The 20,448-nt window shown below is 38.6% G+C and overlaps 1 non-coding gene across 1 annotated transcript; it reads right to left on the bottom strand.

Annotated features, from left to right (window-relative positions):
* Nucleotides 1–4,653: 4,653 nt before the first annotated feature.
* LOC116272202 lies at nt 4,654–4,760 on the bottom strand. Its single transcript, XR_004180928.1, has one exon. It is a non-coding gene; the product is annotated as a U6 spliceosomal RNA (small nuclear RNA).
* Between the last annotated feature and the right edge of the window lie 15,688 nt (nt 4,761–20,448).

Genomic DNA, 20,448 nt, shown 5'->3' on the forward strand with positions numbered 1-20,448 from the left:
TACCAGGGTATTGCTGCTGGTTATTCAGAGCCCAATGGCTCTTCAAACAGCAAGTGATAGGTCCTGCCAGAACAGGGTCCTTCCCTTCAAGGAAGCAGGTTCCCTTCTGGCCCATGGTATGTCTAAAAATGTCATCTGGGAGCTAGGGCCTCAGGACTCTGCCTGGTACCCTATCCTGCTGTGGCTGAGATGATATCCAAGATGCAGGACAAAGTCCTCTTTACTCTTTCCTCTCCTCTCCTAAAGTGGAATGAAGGGGTCTTTTTGGAGTCGTGAGCTGTGCAGCCTGGGGTTGAGGGAGGTGTGGCACAAGCACTCCCTTAGCTGCCCAGGCTGATGTCTCAGTAGGTCACATGTCCCCCAAGTCTTCTGGCTCTGAGCCCTGTTCAGCACTATGACTTGGCTAGGAATAGCAGTACTTGTGGCATAGACTGCCTTTCAACTTCATTTAGGGCCCCAAAACACTTTAGCCTGCAGTGACAGGGCTTGCCAGAACTGGAGTTCCAACCACTGGGAAGGGCAATTCCCCTCTGGCTAGGGCTGGTTTAAATGCTCCCTCAGTGGGCATCAGCTGAGTTCAGCCTGGTTTTACTTTCTGCTGTGACAGTGTAGCACTGAGTTCAACACAATGTGTCACAATTCCTGTGCTCTCCCTCTCCCAAGTGCACAGATTCTCTCTCTGTGCCACACAGCTGCTGCCATAGGATGAGGGAAGTGTGGTGTCCATAATTCAAAACTATCTTTCTTACCCTTTTCTGTGCCCCTTTCAGCTATGTAAAGTAAAAACCAGGTATTGTGAGTGCTCACATGATTTGGTTATTATGAAAGGGCTTTTTTTGTGTAGATAGTTTTACAATTGGTATCCTTGTAGAAAGGATGATTGGTGGAGCCTTCTATTTGGCCATCTTGTTCCACCCTATCTGTCTAGTTATATCTTCAGGGATGAGCTGCCTCAGCCTCTCCCATTCTTTTTTCCCCATCCCTTCATACTGTTATAATTGCTGACTGTATGTTGATTTGTGACAGAAGAATAATGTAGATAGAAACAGGTGTTATGGAATCCCCTAAGAGCAAAATCATATAGTAATAAACTGGAAAACCAGGGCCCTGCGTCACGAATGACATTGGAGCCAACAGCAATCTGCAGTGTCTTTACTGTCTGTGTGTCTGTAGATAAAGAACAATCTAGACATCTCTGCATAGTTCCAGCAAGTATTTGAAACACCGTCACCCTGTACATAAGAAAATAGGACCATGATCCCAGCTGGCAGCCAGTCCCACTAGGGCTCTAAATTAGGACTGAACCCAAGGTAGCGAACTGGGGAGGAAAGGGATAAGGACAGAGATTCAAGAAAAAGAGAACACAGTCAGCCCTCCATATCCACCAGTTCTGTGTCTATGGATTCAATCAACTGAAGATAGAAAATATTCAGGAAAAAAAAAACAATAAAAAATAACAATACAACAATAAAAATAACACAAATTAAAACCAATACAATATAACAACTATTTACATAGCATTTGTATTGTATTAGGCATTACAAAGAGTCTAAAGATAATTTAAACAATATCAGAGGATGTGCCTAGGTTATATGCAAATGCCACACCATTTTACTTTTTTACTACATTTTTTATTTGTATATATTTATGGAGTATGAATGTAGTTTTGTTACATAGCTATATTCCATAATAGTGAGGTCTTGGTTTTTAGTGTACCCATCAGCAGAATAACATACATTGTACCCATTAAGTAATTTCTCATCATCTACCTCCCTCAACTTCCCATCTTTCTGAGTTTCCATTGTCTATTATCACATTCTATGTCCGTGTGCACACATTATTTAGTTCACACTTATAAGTGAGAACATTCGGTATTTGTCTTTTTGTACACCATTTTATATTGGAGACCTGAGCATCCATGGATTTTGGTATCCACAGGGGTGGGAATGGAGGAATAGGGTGAGGGTGCCCTGGAATTAATTCTCCACAGATACTGAGGGACAATTGTACAAATGCCTTGGGTTTTGTCTGGGTGCCATGTCCTCTGCTAGTCCTATCCCATGAGGACGCTGAAAATCTTCACAAACTTTATGAGGTTTCCTGGTCCTCAGTCCTGGATAGCAGAGTCCAGCCATGTCCTTAACAGCTTCCTCTCCATCCAGGAGCACTGGGTTTGGTTCTCCATCTTCAGCTCCCCTACCCTTCCCTCCTGCTTCAAAGAAAGCTCACTGATATGCTCCTGGACTTGCTTTTGCTTTTCTTTTTACCTGCAACTTTGAACTTGAGTATTTAGATCTATTCTGGTTCCCATTTTCTTAGAGAATTAGCCTCAGTTACTCAACCCAGTGACAAGGCAATAGGATACCAAGGCAGTTTAGTAGGTGCAACTAAGTATAAAGAAAAAGAAAAGAAATTAATTCCACATTAGTTAGTCATAATCTATGCACCTTTTTATATAGTAGAAAAAACTGCATAAACAGTCTCGGTTTCTCTTTAACTGGAAACTTCCAGGACATATGGCTAAGAAGAGTGGAGACCAGCTGTTATGCCTTCAGCCATCTATAACTTGATCATTGTGTATGTGTGTCGGGGGGTGGAACAATATAAGGAGGGAAGTCACAAGAGGAGTCAGAGTTAAGATGATAAACATTTAAAGACCACTAACCAGAATCAGGAACTAGAGTATTGAGATCACTGTTCTGAGCTGATCCTTTCACTGTTTCTGGTCTGGGTTTGGAGACAGCCACTTCACTTTCAGGGACTGCTGTCAGTGAGTTGTTAAGGACATGCAGATCTGAGGAGTCCCAACACCAGCCATGCTCTTACTAGTTCATTCATCCACAGGCATCAAGAAAGGCTTCTGTTCCATCAGAGACCTACTGCAGATCATACTGGGGCCTTAGCTGAGATTTGAACTCCAGTTTAGGAGAGTGGAAGGTGAAGTCAGAGCTTCCAAAAGGAAGGAAATAATTTTTATCAAGCTTCAGTTGGATGTCAGTTCATCACATCAGGATACATTATTGTTTCTTAATCCTCAAGAAAATGATTGCTTTTCACATATTTGGACAACAGAGACTTAGTGGTGAGCTCCTTAGGAAATGCAGTAATAAAGAAAAACCTCCTTGCTCTTTTAGCTGGTTTTTAGTCACAGGAAAGCTATTGATTTTTATATATTAATCCTATAGCTGGGCACTTACTGAACTCGTTTGCTGTGTCTACTGCTTTCTTTCTCACATTTAATTGCATCTGACTAGTACTTCCAGAACTGCTTTAAAATATAGTGGCAATAGCATTATTACATTGTTCCTGATTTGCTGAAAATGCTTCTATAGTATGTCCCCATAAATGATTCTAGCTTTGGACTTGAGATATATTTATCAATTTTATAAAGGCTTTTAAAAAGCCAGATTCAGTGATAAACATTGACACATTCCTTTTCTGCATTTATAAAGATGATCACACGGTTTTCCTCCTTTAACTATTTTTTAATTAATTATAGCAATAGATTTCTTAATATCACCACATTTATATTACTGAAATAAACCAAACAAGAATTATTATTTTTAATGTAAAGTTGGATACTATTTGCTAATATTTTTATTTGAGATGTTTGCATTGTTTTTTCTAAGGAGGCCAAGTGTCCAATTTTGGAAGGTTTACTGGGAAACCATATTTATAACTTCTTCTTTAGTTATTGCTAGCTTTATAAAAAGGAATCTGGAAGCTTTATAAATTTGTGTTCTTGAATAGTTTAAATAACAGGAATTATCTTTTTCTTAAAGAACTGTTAGAGTTTTAATCTGTGAAGTGGCATGAGAAAAAACTATTCTAGCAGGGACATGCAGAGGAAAGAGACTGGAGACAGGAAAACAATCTGAAAGTTATTGTGGGACATGCATGAAATGAATAAGGCCTGATGTAAGGATGAAGCTGTGTGAATGCTTCGGGATTAGAGGAGTGGTTATGGAAGTGAAAGACACTTCAATAAAAGAAGGAAGAAAATCTGTTAGCTGATAGGATTTGCCAGATAAACTACAGAGTTCCAAATATTTCATGAGACGTACACTAAAAAATTGTTTTTTACTTGAAATTCAAATTGAACTGGTGCTCTGTATCTTTATTTGCTAAATCTGGTACCATATATGAGTGACAGAGAGGGAAGATTGTATGATCCTATGCATATTTGGATAGGTAAATGCCCTTTTTCTTAGGCAATTCCAGTGATTGTGTAACTGAAAAAATTACCATTTTGAATAATGAGAAATAAGCAGTGATGGAAAGAATGACCTTTAGTGTTCATGCATGATTTGTTTTATGAGGTTAGAGTTTATGCCTGTTTTCTTTTAGAACAGAAACAATGGTAAGGCCTTTTATGACATCATTGTGTTTATTTAAGAAAAAGTTCCTTCCTTTATTCCTGTCTTTATCTACTGAGGTAATGAAAGGATGGAAGTAAGTAAAATATACTAACATAATTTAAAGAAGTTGGGATAATTTTTTTGAGTGGTTTTGGTTACACAGAGGAAGGATTTCTTCATGGAAGGGATATTTAATACTAAAAGTTTAAGTCACTTGTCCTCCTAATTTTGTGGCTCGTTGAAGAATGATAGAAATGTGAATGAATGACACATTCTACATTCTTTTTTTTTAAAATATAGTATGGAATGCTTCACAAATTTGCATGTCATTCCTGCACAGGAGTCATGCTAATATTCTCTGCATCATTCCAATTTTAGTATATGTGCTGCCAAAGTGAACACCACTCTATATTCTTGACTGGAGTCATAGCATATTTTTTCAAAGATTAAAGATATGTTTTGAGCGACAGCTTATTTTTATAATGCTGATTAACTTTTAAACTTTTAAAATAATTTATTTTACATTAAAAGGGGAAAATCATGCAATATTCTGTATAGTACAACTGTAAATTTCTGAAATAAGGATGTGTCTGTAAAAGAAATATTTTATACTTATTAGTAGCAGCATTTCATTGGTGAGTTGAAACTATTTACTCACAACTTCTAATTGATCTTTTATTTACCTGTAACTTCTTTGTTACTCCTATCCAAGATAGAAATGTAAAGACTGAAATAGGTTTTTTATATTCAGCCTAAGTTTGTTAAATATTTAGTCCAGCTGGGCATGGGAGCTCATGCCTGTAATCCCAACACTTTGGGAGGCTAAGCGGGCAGATTGCCTGAACCCAGGAGTTCAAGACTAGCCTGGGCAACATGGCAAAACCCCGTCTCTACAAACAATAACAAAATTAGCCAAACATGGTGGTGTATTCCTGTAGGCCCAGCTCCCTGGGAGGCTGAGGTGGGAAGATGGTTTGAGCCCGGGAGGTTGAGGCTGCAGTGAGCCATGATGGCGCCATCACACTCCAGCCTGGGCAACACAGTGAGACCTCTCTTTCTCTCTCTCCTCTCTCTTGTGCTCTCTCTCTCTATATATATACACACACACACACATACACACACACACACACATATATACACACATAAATATTATATATATGTGTGTGTATATATATAAAATATTTAGTCCTTTCAGAATTTCATACTTAACTGAGTCACTGAAATCACTGAGCTCAAACAATTTCCATGTACTTTTTATTAACCTTTCAAGTTTCACCCAGAGAAGACTAAAAGAAGTGCTATCCGTTTAATCTGGAAATCAATTAAATTTCCAAACCATTTAGAAAATAAAATCCTACACAACAAATAGATGTCTAGAGACCCTAACTTGTCAAGAAAAGAGAGACAGCAACAGAGACCAGAGATGACACTACTCTTCATTAAAACACATGAATTTTGCACTAAGGGACACAAACTGCCCTCCTAGATTACCTCTAGTGTCCTATGATCATTTTCAATTTGTTCTGCCCACTAATGGTCAGCAGAGCATTCTGAATGGAATCTCCTACCTCCTTCCTAGAAGCTTCCTGACTCTCCTCTTTACCATAAGAGTCAGTACCAAGGACCAAGGATTTCATAAAGTAAAGGAAGTCTTTGGAATCATCCAAGATGAAGCAGCTACCTGCTGTATGTGCTGAATCCACCCCTTAACAGCAAACCAAAACTGGATGCTCTCAGACTATTGGGTACATGAGAAGGAAGGGTACAGATCCACAGTCTGGGTGGAAACTGTTTCTTTTCCAGCAGTTATTCTTCTGTCTAGGGGCCTCCTTCAACAGCCCAGAGCCCAGAGAGTTCCCCTGGGTAAAGTTCTGAAAAGTCTCAGGAAGGAAGGAAGAAATACCCAGTATGCTAGCATTGTATTATGGAAGTGAAGGATGATGAAGAAAACTATTATTCATTCTCAAGCACTCTTCCTTGAACCCTGGAACGAGAAAGCCATTTCCTGTTCTGTTAGAGGTTGGAGTCATTTAATTGTGAAATGGAAATGATTATTGCAGTGGAAATAATAGACTCAACCAGCAAAGAATATTCTAGTTAGCCCAACGGAAATATTACTTATTCACAGTTCTGCCCTTGCATTTTAAGGAACAGATTTATTAATCCTGTTTTATCAGAACTGTATTGACAGTGAAAATGTAGCATGTGACCCTGGAGCCAAGAGACTGATTTTCTTCTTTAGCAAACATGAGAACTTAAAATGCAACCAAGTGCTGACCTTCAAAATAATTCCCTCTGAAAGAAGCCATGCACTTTTGTTGTCATTGCTTTAAAAACATTGGGAATTGCTTTCAGAACCTGTTCCAAAATTGTACAAGCAAAACAAACAAAACAACAACCAAAACAAATTAGTATCCTGCCTATATAGATCTAGCTCACAGAACAACTATAAAAATTTTTAATCTGAATCTTCCATTTAAAGAGAATGTTACAATAATATTCACATTAAACAGATAAAAGGGAAAGTACTTTGGAGAAAGCTGTGCTGGTTGATGTCCAGACTCCTACCAAAATATTTTCCCCTCAAGCTCTACCAAGGTCCATTAGAAATTGGCTTGGAAGCCAATCTGAAAGCCAGTGCTTTGTATGACTATTGCTGTTGATTTTAAAATGTTACTTAAGAGAGAGAAAGCTCTACCAAAATGCAATGTTCACAAACTTGTGTGTGCAAGCTTTTCACATACTCAAGTGTGCAAAAGCATCATTTCTTTCTTTTAAGAATCTACTTTAATGAGCAAGAAATGTAACTTTTGAAATAATTCAACCTAATTTCTATTTTGAGCCTATCACTCCCCTGGGGCAGCAAAAATCTAGTTCCCATAAAGTTTGGGTTCTTCCCTTTCAGCAGGTTTGTGTTTAAAGTCCAGTGCAAAAAGGGGAGGGAAGCAAAGATACTGGTTGGTGGTGGACATGTAGTCCTAGAGTAATAAGTCACACAGGTGTGGGTCATTGGCCCTTGGAGATGGCTGCTGAAAGTCCCTCATTCCTGTCTCCAAAACCTCTCTCAACTATTTTCTCTGTAGGTTTAGGCACAGGACCTCTGTAAGGTTGTCCAGGCCCTAATCCACCTTGACACAATCTGCATTCACTTCCTCTCTGGACTCTTGGCTGTCATCATTTCCTCTCCTTCTCTCCTCTCACCACTGAGGTTGGGGAGAGTTTTTCTCTAATCTGGGGAAAATACTTCTTTTTGTTATTCTTGTTTGCTTCAGAGGCTTCTAGAATAATGGGCTCAGGTTTTTATAAAAACACAAAAACCAGGAAACCTTGCTACAAACCTTCACTGAAGCACAGATACCTGCTTGAATAACAGGAAGGCAGAGAGTGATATACCCAGAAAAGCAACAATAATATAAGTTAATAGCTCAAAAATACTATTTCACATACAGCTAAGGTAGAAGAAAGGGTGCAAAATTATGTATGTGCTGTTAACATCAGTGAGGGGACATCTAATTAAGTAGCACAGCCCTTGGATCAGGCCTGGCAAATTATCACTGTGCCATCATAAAAGGAAAGGGTTTTTCATTTGTGAAACCTCAAGTGCCCTGTTCTTCCATACACCACAGTGCGAGGAGATTACTAGGACAAGTAAAGAGGTTGCAGAGTAGGATGGAGAGCCTAGTTGAGCCTGAAGCTCTTTAATGTGGAAATAAAGCCTCTGAGCACCCTGTCACCAGGATTTCTACAGTGGCCGCAATAGCAGGCACAGCAGCAGCAGGGGCTGGGAGCTCGTTGAAGCAGCGGAGAAAATTGATCCAGGGCTGAAGAGTGACAAATGGATGTGAATTAAAATGACAAGTCCAGGAAATTGAAGGGGCTATTGAGAGGGACATTATCCACAAGTCCAGACTGAGTCAAGATTAAAGAAAGATAGGAACTATCTGATAGTCTGGGAGAGTAGGCCGGCTTGTTAGTTTAATGAGGGAATATATTGGGGAAAGGTGTTTAGACATAAAGAGATAAGTTGAAGTATTCGTCCTTAAAGAGTAACTGTGGCATCTAAGGCCTTCAGGTAATATAAATTAAAAGAGAGACTATTGGCAAGTAAATTCTTTTTACTGTCAGCATAACATCCTTCCCTGCTACAGGAGTGAGGTCAACTCCCAATCCCAGCTGCCTCAGAAAGGGGTTATCATAAATACCCTATTAAACCTATCCTTGTCAGTTCCACTGCCAAGAATTCTGTCCCCACTATAGCCACACAAATGATCGAGTGAGGTGAGAATGGGAAGAGTGAACGGAATATTATCAGGAAACACTAAATAATTTAGTTATTGCTACAACCTTTATCCTTTATCCTTGGTGTATAGGAATTAGGGTCTCTGATCCTTTCTTTTTTAGGGAATAACTATCTTACATTTTTATCTTCTGTATAACCCATGACCATATAGAGACTCTGGTCGCTTGGCCATATGTAAGTTACTGGATATTTTCTATGTAGTTACTATAATAGCTAATATTTATTTGGGACCAACTGTATGGCAGAGTCTGTTCTAAGTGTTTTCCACACATTAACCTATGTAATCCTCACACCAACTCCCTGAGGTGCATTCTACCATAATCTCACCATCACTGATGAAAAAGCTGATGTACTTTAAGGTTAGCTAACTTATCTAACATTGCATAGGTAGTAAATGGTAGTTGTAGGATTTGAAAAATAAGGAGGCAGACAGACGGGCAGGCAAACAGACAGGCAGGCAAGAAGTATGACTCCAGAATCCACACACTGAACCACTTTATCCTTGCTACCTATGTACTTGACTATCAGAAGGGATATAACTAACTCCAAAGCCCGAGGTATGTTTATATAACAGAAATATCCAAGTCCTTTACCTGGGAAGTAAAGAAACAAAGGAATGCCTTAAGCAGATGATTGGCCAATCAAAACTATCCAGCTTTAAATGCCAGCCAATAGGAGAGGGAGCAAAGTTAGAAAGCCTTTCCCGCTCAGAGTTCACTGCCAAAACTATTTTAATAGCAGTCTCCCACACAATAATATTCCACCTCAAATCATAACTCAAAAGTGCTAAAAACATATTCTTTAACCAAGATGTTAGAGATTTCTCCAGAAATAGTTTTATGTGGCTAGGTTAGTGTGAAATGGTTTGGCTAAGCCAGATGCTGTAAGTAGATATCTGGAGAGCTGGGCAGAGTCATTTGCATGGGAAGAGGGTAGGTGCTACAAGGCCGTGCATATAGTAAGTGCCTAGTAGCCAGTGCTTTATGCAAACACAAGTAGCCTTGGTTTTTTAAAGGAAGCCTTGGCTTCCCTTAAAAATGGTTTAGAACTCTTAGAGAAGGGGACGAGGAAGAAGAGTAAGAAGAAGAAAATGTGGGCAAGTTCAGCACCAAATTGGAACCTGAGAAGGATTTAAAAAAATAAGAGAGGCCGGGCGCAGTGACTCACGCCTGTAATCACAGCACTTTGGGAGGCAGAGGCGGGTGGATCACGGGGTCAGGAGATCGAGACCATCCTGGCCAACATGGTGAAACCCCGTCTCTACTACAAATACAAAAATTAGCCGGGCGTGGTGGTGGGCACCTGTAGTCCCGGCTACTGGGGAGGCTGACGCAGGAGAAGGGCGCTAACCCGGGAGGTGGAGTTTGCAGTGAGCCGAGATCACGCCACTGCACTCCAGGCTGGATGACAGAGCGAGACTCCGTCTCAAAAAATAAATAAATAAATAAATAAATAAATAAATAAATAAATAAAAATAAAAAATAAGAGAAAGGGCAGAAAAAGAGGAGAAAGTCACTTTTTATATTATATACTTCTGCATTGTTGAATTTTTACCGCACGGATTACTTTCGTAATCGGAAACAGTAACAGAGGAAAAAATGTTTTTTTAAAGGGAGACTTTTAAAAAAGCAGTAGAGAAAGATTGCCAGTATAAATTGAGTTTCTCTTGAAGTTTTTTCCAACTATAATACCAATGCCAAACCAAACACTATGTTTTACATTCTGAATACAGCTTGGTAAGGGCAGGAGGAAGATGTCCTGTGGCGATTTAACATTCCCAGTCTGGTTCCCTGCACCACTCCTTCTTTCCCGCCCCCTCTCTGCCTCCTATTTCCAAGTTTCAGATTGATTGCCTTTTCTGCAGTGCCTGTTTCTCAGTGTGAGCTAGCTTGGGAGAGGGAATTCAAAGCCCACTGCTCTCTAAGCAGCCACAGGAGACGGAGCTAAGTGAATACATGAGCTCCTAACAACATTCCAGAGAGACTACCGGCTTTGTCTGTCTCTGTGGATCTCATCACAGGGCATGGGGTTGTGGATATAAGTTCCCCAAGAGTCGTGAAGAGGAAAGTGCTAGACTGACAGCCCCACTAACTAAAACACCTTAAGTTTTGGAGAGGATGTAAAACTTCAATGAAACACCCATTTTAAGGATAGGAAAAAATGGAAGAAGGGCTCTCAGTGACAGAAACTTAAGCAAAAGTCATTAAAAATAAAACTGGGCTAAATCACACTAATTTGTCCAAATTAGTTTCATAAGTAAATTATGTTGAACAACCTCTAAAGAAGAATTAATACCAATTCTAGAAAATAGAAAAGGAGGGATCACTTTCATTTTATAAAGCTAGTAGTACCCTGATACCAAAGCCAGTACAAAGACAGTACCAAAAAAAAAAAAAACCTACAGATCAACATCCCCCATAAATATAAGCATAAAAATACTTTAAAAATTGTTGCAGATAGAATTAAGCAATATATAGAAAGAATTATATACCATGATTAAGTGTGGTTATGTTCTATGAATGCAAGGCTGTTTCAACATTTAAAAACCAACCAATGTAATCCATCCACCATATGAATACTCCAAAAAAAATTATATCAACCGACAAAGATAAAGAATTTTGTAAAATCTAGCACCAATTCATGATAAAAACTCTCATCAAGCTAGGAATATAGATGGAATGTCCTCAACTTGATAAAAGAGCATCTACAAAAGATATACAACTAAAACTGTACTCAAAGGCAAAAGACTAAATCTATTCCCCCTCCCCCCCCAGGATCAGGAGCAAGGCAAGGATTTTTGCTCTCACCATTCATATTCAACATAGTGCTGGAACTTTTAGTCATTGCAATAAAGCAAAAAGAGGAAATAAAAGGTATTTAGATCAGAAAGGAAGAAATAAAATTGTCACTACTTACAGATGACATTATTGCCTACATAAAAAATTCCAAAGAAATTACATTGTGTTCTCTTTCACCCTCACACAAATGTTCTAAGTAGATTTCAAGGAATAATATGGGGGGGGGGAAATAAAACAGAAACATTGTTTGCTAACATGTAAAGAACTTATAAAAGTGTATCATTGTGCTACTTACAAAATGTTAAAAGCGTGGGTTCTCTTGACTCTGGCATCAGGTTACAGCCTCAAAGGAGTTCATGTTAAGATAAGAAGAAATTGAGATAATAAGAAGCCATCCTGTTGCACCAAATTGTACACTGAGAACTATAGAAGACTGTGACGCTCTCTGTTCATCAGGGAACATCCTAGGGATTGAGAGCATGTGTCTGGAGGGGACGTATATTCTGAGTTTCAGTTCTGGCCTTGCCACTTATAATAAGCTCATGCTGCAGACAAACCGCTTCAGCCTCCATTACGTCTTTGGTAAAATGAGCATAATAGTGGTACCTACCCCATAAGCTTGTGGTGATAATTAAATTACACATGTAACATACTTACAATTCCTGTCACATTATAAAGAGTATTTACAGTAAAGGTTATTTACCAAAACTATACAAAATGAGAAGTTTTAGGTAGACAATGACAAAAATATGCAGATGCAGAGGCAAGGAAATCTGCTGTATCTTTATATTGTCTGCTTTCATGCCTGATGGTGTGGAGCTGACTGGCTCTGTGAATGAAACCAGAGCCAGTTATTAAATGCCAAGAGGCAATAATGAAGTACATGTCCTTTTCCCTTTTGGTCCATTATTTGTTCTCTTCTTCTGAAAGTTGCAGATGTCCACTAAGTTTGAAAATCTTTCATCTCCTGAAGTTAAGTTGTCCAACGTTGCTTCCAAATTTGGAAGACCATGTGTGACACTAATGTGATGAGGAGCAGAAGAGAGAAGATTAGCTGCAACATGAAACAGTAATAGAGAATCACGTCTGACCAACCAATCATTGTGATGAATATATTTTTCATGCAAAGAAGGCCCTCTCTTCACTCTACCAACAGCAGGGGCTTCATCATTTTTAAGCGTTATAAAAGGAGGCTTCCCACAGCCACAAATTATTCGGGTTGTTGTCTCCTCTTTCACTCAGTCTAAGTTCACAGTGATGGGTGATTTGAGCCTGAGGTTGAAAGGGAATCTGAACAGAGAAGCTCAATGTCTGTTGACCTGGCAGCAGAGTGATTTCGTTATTACCCACATCTCCGTGTTCTCTTTAAAGACTGTATTATTATCTTAGCATTTGGAACTGTCTTTCAGACTCCTGGCTTACAGTTCAGCGTTTGGTGGAGGAGCTCCTGCTAGTTTTCCTAGGGTCCTTATTCACTGGATGATTTATTTGGTATTTCGTATTCCATACTGAAAAATTACTCGTGATTAGTTTTTGCCAGCACATCAGGAGAGAAGACAAATGCTGAAGCATTCATCCAAAGTGTCTAACCACTGCTTTGCTGCATGAAATTATTGCCCAGGCTCCACCACGACCACGAATCATTACACTTGCTTTGGGCAGATTACGCTGGACCTGGGGTTCCGCTTCCTTTACAGTTCTCAATAACAGACCTCATCCAAGGGCTCTTCTTCTGTCCTCCTTTCTGAATCACTCCTGAGGAGCTGCAGTGACTTCTCAGAAGCCCTTTGCCTGGCCCTCAACAAATACAGAGCTTTTCTCACTTTGCCAAGGGGGGTTACATTAATTATTTTAAAAGAATCTACTCCATCAACCACATTACTCTACAACTAAATATCTCCCTGTCTATCACTGCTGGATCTGATCAGAACCTGTGAGTTCCACCTCCTGCCCAGACACAGCCCTCTCCCAAAGAGGATCCAGCTACCTTCCTGCTCCCTTGAACAAATCCACTGGACTCAGAAAGTTGGTCAGCAGGAGCCATACATTTCTCTGGGAAAGCAAGGACCATACAGTCACTGTCTCATGCAGGGTCTGGAGTCTCAATAGGCCTGAGAAGACATAGGCAGAGCAGTACATTTGAAGGGGAAAAACGGAGACTCACACTATTTGAGGACGAACCTCCTGTGAGTCAGGAGTCTGCTGGAGCTTTACCTGGCTACTAGTGGAAGAGGCAGGAAAAGGTGAACTACAAGTGTGAATACATTTGAGGGGGCAGCATGATCTAGAGAGCATGTGGAGAGAAGACAAAAAAAACACTCCCACGTTTCTAATTGCACCATGAGTCAGTCCCATTTCTGTGTGGTGGAATGAGCACCCTGATGGGGCTGGGGGAAGGGAAGAAGGCAGTTCTACCATCTCCATCCAACTGACTCATGGACCCCTGAGTTTGGGGTAAGGGAATGAAGTCATCATCTACCCCATTTCTCTCTGTTTCCTGGGTTTTCCTATCCCCTTATTTTACCCCCTGTTTGCATAAGGGAAGTGTGTTTCCTTTGCACTACTGAAGGCCAATATCAAATCCCACACAATGAAAAAGCCACTGCAAAAAATACAATCAATCCCAAACTTAGAAACATAAGACTGGGTAGAGGGGGTGGTGCATAGAACCAAATCCAGGAATGTAAAATTTCCACGAGGACAACTTCCTCCCGCCCTTACCAAGCTGCCCAGCATCTCCCAAATAGGACAAGCAGTATGCAAGGCACTTTTTGTGTGCTTGGTTTCAATAACAATCCTCACCACATCCACCCTGTCACATTTTGAGGCTGAATGGGTATAATGTGGTCCAATTGAAATTCAAAGAACTCCATAAGAAATAGTATAAAGGATAAACAGCAATTTGTTAACTTTGGAGAATAACAACAGGGAGTTCAGAGAGAGATTTGATTTTGTTATAAAAATGTTCCCAAGTATTTGTTATAATAGCAGAAAATTTGCTGGATTTCTTTTATGCTGTTTCTGCATTGTATGACATATTAGAATCTGAGCTACAAAAAGGTTTTTCTCCCAGAAAGGGAATAAAAGACCCAGAATTAGAAAATTCAAGACATGTATTATCAGTTAAATACATAACAAATTTCATGCTTTATACTTTTTTGTTTTTGTTTTTTTTTTTTTTTTTTTTTTTTTTTTTTTTTTTGACAGACTCTCACTCTGTTGCCCAGTCTGGAGTATAGTGGCTTAATCTTGGCTCACTGCCATCTCCACCTCCTGGGTTCAAGTGATTCTCATGCCTCAGCTTCCTGGGTAGGTGGAATTACAGGTATGTGCCACCATGCCCAGCTAATTTTTATATTTTTAGTGGAGACAGGATTTTGTTATATTGGCCATGCTGGTTTCAAACTCCTGGCCTCAAGTGATCCTCCTGCTTCGGCCTCATAAAGTGCTGGGATTACAGACGTGAACCACTACACTGGGCCTTATATTTTTATCTTCTATAATTTCATTCAATTTTAACAAGATTTCGTTACTACCTGCTTAAAACCGTTTTATTTTATGCATTTTATTTAAATAAAAAATATATTGATGGCACACTTTATAAGACAAAGTCATTTGAATTTTTTTTTTCTTATTTGCGATGGAGTCTTGCTCCGTTGCCCAGGCTGGAGTGCAGTGGCACGATCTTGGCTCACTGCAAGCGCTGCCTCCTGGGTTCACGCCATTCTTCTGCCTCGGCCTCCCAAGGAGCTGGGACTACAGGCGCCCGCCACCATGCCCGGCTAATCTTTTGTATTTAGTAGAGACAGGGTTTCACCGTTTTAGCCAGGATGGTCTTGATCTCCTGGCCTCGTGATCCACCCACCTCAGCCTCCCAAAATGCTGAGATTACAGGCATGAGCCACCGTGCCTGACCCATTTGAAATATTTTTTAAAGGCATTATACTAAATATGTCAACAAAAATATGCTCAAATTTACCATTAATCAGAAATATAAATTAAAACAGTGGATGCTGGTTCTCTATCTGACAAGCAAAAAACAAACACAGAAAATACTTACAACAAATGCATCAGAGAAAGAGCTGACATCTTTAGTATAAAAAAGAAACCTTATAAGAAGAAAAGAAAAATAACACCCCACAGGCAATGGGAAAGCAATTCACAGAAGTAGAAATACAAATAACTAGTAAACATGTGAAAAGGCGTTCAGCTTCACTAATAATCAACAAATAAAATAATCCTTTTTGCCCATAGATTAGCTAAGATGAAAAAGAATAATATTCCATGTTAATAAGAGTATGAGAAACATTCTCTGTTTGATTCAAGTGTCAAAGTGCACACATTTTCTGGCAGTAACTTGGTATTATACATCAGAATCATAAATCTATTTACATTTTGACCCAGGGATTCTATTCCTAAGAAACAATCAAATTTGCACCCCAATGTATGTATAGCATGTTTATTGAAGAGTTGTTTGTAAGAGGGAAAAATGGGAAAAATCTAAGTTACAGTAAATGCTGGTTAGAAATATGCTATATTCATACAACGGATACAATGAAGTCATGTAAAAGGATGATCTAGCCTACACTTAAACATATGCAAGTTGCCCACAATATTACATTATGTGAGAATAAGCAGATTACAAAACTAAGAATAATACATAGTAATTTTTTTCAATTAAAAATTCAAATATTATTAGTATTGCTAAATATGCATAGGAAATAACTTAAAACTTATACACCAAACTGTTTATCTCTGGCTGTAGGGAATATGGGCCTCTTTCATTTGATAAGTTTGTATTTTAAAATTTTTATTAATTTAAACCATTTCTAAACAAAAAAATCATAAATCTATTACCAATGTGGAAAACATAGATTAGGTAAATGTGAAATGATAAGTTACAAGGTTCTTTAAAGCAGCAGAATTTACCTATTTATTTATATAATTTCAAATTTTATTTTAGATTCAGGGATGCATGTGGAGGTTTGTTACATGGGTATATTTCCTGATGCTGAGGTTTGGGGTATGATTGAACTCATCACTCCAGAAGTGAGTGTAATACCTAACAGCTAGTTTTTCGGCCCTTGCCCCTCTCTCTCCCTCACCCATTTGGTAGTCCCCAGTGTCTGTTGTCGCCATCTTTATGTCCCTGAATACCTAATGTTTAGCTCTCACTTATAATTGAGAACATGTGATATTTGCTTTCCTGTTCCTGCATTAATTTGTTTAGGATAATGGCCTTCAGTGCATCCATGTTGCTAAAAAATATATGATTTCATTCTTTTTCATGGTTACATATTATTCCATGGTGTATATGTATGACATTTTCTTTACCCAGTCAACTGTTAATGGACACTTAAGTTGGTTCCATGTCTTTACTACTGTGAATAGTGCAGCAGAATTTATAATGAAAATATGATTAAATACAACCTAGAAGACAAATAAGAATAGATTGGATTATTACAAATAGTGGGATACTGCTGACAGTATTTTTTATTTTTAATTATTTTTAATTGACAATAATTGTGTATGTTTATAAGTACAATGTGATGTTTTGGTCATTCAATCAAGCTAATGAACACATGCATCACTTCCCCAACTTATCATTTTTGTGTGGTGCAAACATTAAAAATCTATTCTTTTAGCAATTTTGAAATATACAATGCATTGTTATTAACTGTAGTCACCATGTAGTACAACAGACTATTAAAACTTTTATTCCCCCAGTCCAATCAAAACTTCACACCCTTTGATCAACATTTTTCCTTTCCTCATCTCTTCCCCTTCCCCAGGCCTATGGTAACTACTCTTCTACTTTCTGTTCCTGTGAGGTAGACTTTCTTAGATACCACATGTAAGTGAGATCATGTGGTATTTGTCTTTCTATGCCTGGCTTATTTCAGTTAACATAATGTCCTCCAGTTCCATCCATGTTGTCATGAATGATAGAATTTCCTTCTGTTTTAAGTCTGAATAGTATTCCATTGCATATATATGCCACATTTTCTTTATTCATTCATCTGTTGATAGACACTTAGGTTGCTTCCATAGTTTCACTATTGTGAATAATGCTGAAATGAACATGGGAGTGCAGCTATCTCTTCGACATATTGATTTTAATTCCTTTGGATATACACTCAGCAGTGGGATTGCTGGATCATATGATAATTATATTTTTAGTTTTTTGAGGAACCTCCTTACTATTTTTCAAAATGTCTGTACTAGTTTACATTTCCACCAGCAGTGTACATGGGTGTCCTTTTTCCACATCCTCGCCAATAAAGGTTGTCTTTCATCTTTTGGATAATAGCCAACCCTAACAGGTGGGAGGTGATATCTCATTTTGTGGTTTTAATTTGTGTTTCACTGGTAATTAGAGATGTTGAGCATTTTTTCACATATCTGTTGGCCATTTGTATGTCTTCTTTTGGGAAATGTCTTTTCAGATTCTTTGCCCATTTTTAATCAGGTTATTTGTTTTCTTGCTACGGGGTTGTTTGAGTTCCTTATATATTTTGTATATTAGCCTTTTATCAGATGCACGGTTTGATAATATTCTCTCCCATTTTGTGGATTGACTCTTCATTTTGTTAATTGTTTCCTTTGCTGTGCAGAAGTTTTTTTAGCAATCCCATTTGTCTAAAGAATAATTTTTCAAGTATATTATTGACACAGTATACTGTTTTAAAAAATCAAGCAAAAATACAGTATTTTCAACATAATTTCAACATCATGAAAATATGTGTGGCAGGTAAATGTATTGAGGGATCAATTTATTATTTTGTGTTGTGTTCACTGTATTTTTCTTCTCTTTCTACTCACCACCCCCAATTTCAACAAAATAATCATGCCCATTGTACTCCTTTACCCCTGGGGAAGTTGATGCTATAGGGCTGAAAATAGCTGTTGTCTGCCAACAACCTCCCTTCCTGGCTTTTGTTTTCTAAAAGCTTGAGTTCCTAGGGAGAATTGTGCTTCTGGGAAAGGGAGAGAGATGATGGAGAGAAAGAGGGAAAGCAGCCAGATGGGGAGGGTTTCCCAAGATTGGGGAAAATGATAGAATTCTGCAGATCCTTTGTTAAGTGAAAATTCTACTCCCAACTAGTGCCCAAGGGAGACAGCAGGAGCTCAGAAGAGAACAACTCTATGATACAGTTAAAAGGGTTGGACCCCAAACCTCAAAACTTCCAGTCTCAGCAGAATCCTGGGACCAATCTTCACACAAAAGCAGTACAACTCCCTGCTTTCTAGGCTTGGACAATGAACACAGCAACAGTGACCACAGGGCCCCATGTTCTGGGCACTCTTCAAAACAGCGACACAAAATAACTAACTAAGACTGAATTTTCCACCAGTCAAGTGGGATGGAAGCTTGAAGTCAGATTTAATTTTGATATTTTAAAAATAATAATGTTACATTTCTTACACACCCAAGTTTGTGAAGTAGTATTCGTATCAGCTACAATGTGTATATAAACTGAAACGATTCTGAAAAGTTAACCACCAAAATAATAATAATGGCTGTCTCTGGGTAATGAGGTGTTTGCATTTTTTCCATTTTGCTTATTTTTATTTCCTAGCTTTTCTGTAATGAATAGATAATTAAGAACTTCTATAGTTTTATATTCTAATTATACAGAAAATCGTATTTACCAAAATCATGCTTATACTTTTCTTTACATTTTATATTTATATTTATCCTCTACATGTGTATTCATATGAGTCTTGTTTCCTAAATGGCTTAGAGCGGAAAACCAGACAAGCTAGCTAAGATCATGTACCTAAAACTGATATAATGCCAAGTTTCACATACAACTCCACAACTTACTACCTGTCTCAGATCATGTTTCCTAGAAGAAAACCTGACATAAAAATTCATGTGCAAGTAATTTTTTAAGGAAGTGCTACCAAGGGAAATCAGAAAAAGGATGGGTAAAACAGGACAGGGAAAAGTAAAAAGCCAAGCAAAGGTAAGATTACAGACAAAGTGGAAGCCTCAGCTTGATTTCGAAGGGCACTTTGAAGTGTAAATTGCGCCTCAGAGTTTTTGCCTACCTTGAAGCAAGGGAGCTAGGCTCTCTTAATATCGCAAGAACAGAAAACCAAACACCGTATGTTCTCACGCATAGGTGGGAATTGAACAATGAGAACGCTTGGACACAGGAAGGGGAACATCACACACCGGGGCCTGTTGTGGGGTGGGGGGAGGGGGGAGGGATAGCATTAGGAGATACACCTAATGTAAATGACGACTTAATGGGTGCAGCACACCAACATGGCACATGTATACATATGTAATAAACCTTCACGTTGTGTACATGTACCCTAGAACTTAAAGTAAAATAAAAAATAAAAAAATAAAATAAATAAATAAATACATAAAAAATTTCCGAGTCAGTCACTCCCTATGGGGCCACCTTGGGGGACATAAACTCCCAGAATTTCTGGCTTTCTGCCCAGGCAAGTGAAACAGTTCCAGTAGCCAAAGGGCAGAAGAGTTATAGGCATCAGCCATTAGAAACAAAAATGCAAAGTCTGGGGACAGATGCACAGAGCCAGTAGGCATGAAAGGAGATCTGGGCGTAGCGTAGCAATGACCACTTCCCCTCCACTACCTGAGGGCCTTTGCCCTGTCTGTTGCTTCTACCTGGAATCTTTCTTTACCCACATATCTACATAACTCAATCACTTTCCTTTTTCAAATCTTTGAATAAATGTCTACTTCTCAATGAAGTCTATCTACTCTTTCCTTTTAAATTTGCAATCCCTTCCTAACCTTCCAATCCCTCTAAGATATCCCATTTTTATTTCAGAGTTCTTATCACCTTCTAATATATTCTATAATATTCTTATTCATTATATTTGCTATTTAATGTCTGTCTTGCCCCACTACAATGTAAAGCTCCATAAGGGCACAGATTTTTGTGCTTTGCACAGATTTTATGCATCTTCAGCACCTAAATGATGCCTAGGACATAGCAGGCCCTCAAAA

The sequence above is a fragment of the Papio anubis genome, chromosome X (assembly GCF_008728515.1).
Source record: "Papio anubis isolate 15944 chromosome X, Panubis1.0, whole genome shotgun sequence".
In the NCBI taxonomy this organism is placed as follows: Eukaryota; Metazoa; Chordata; class Mammalia; order Primates; family Cercopithecidae; genus Papio; species Papio anubis.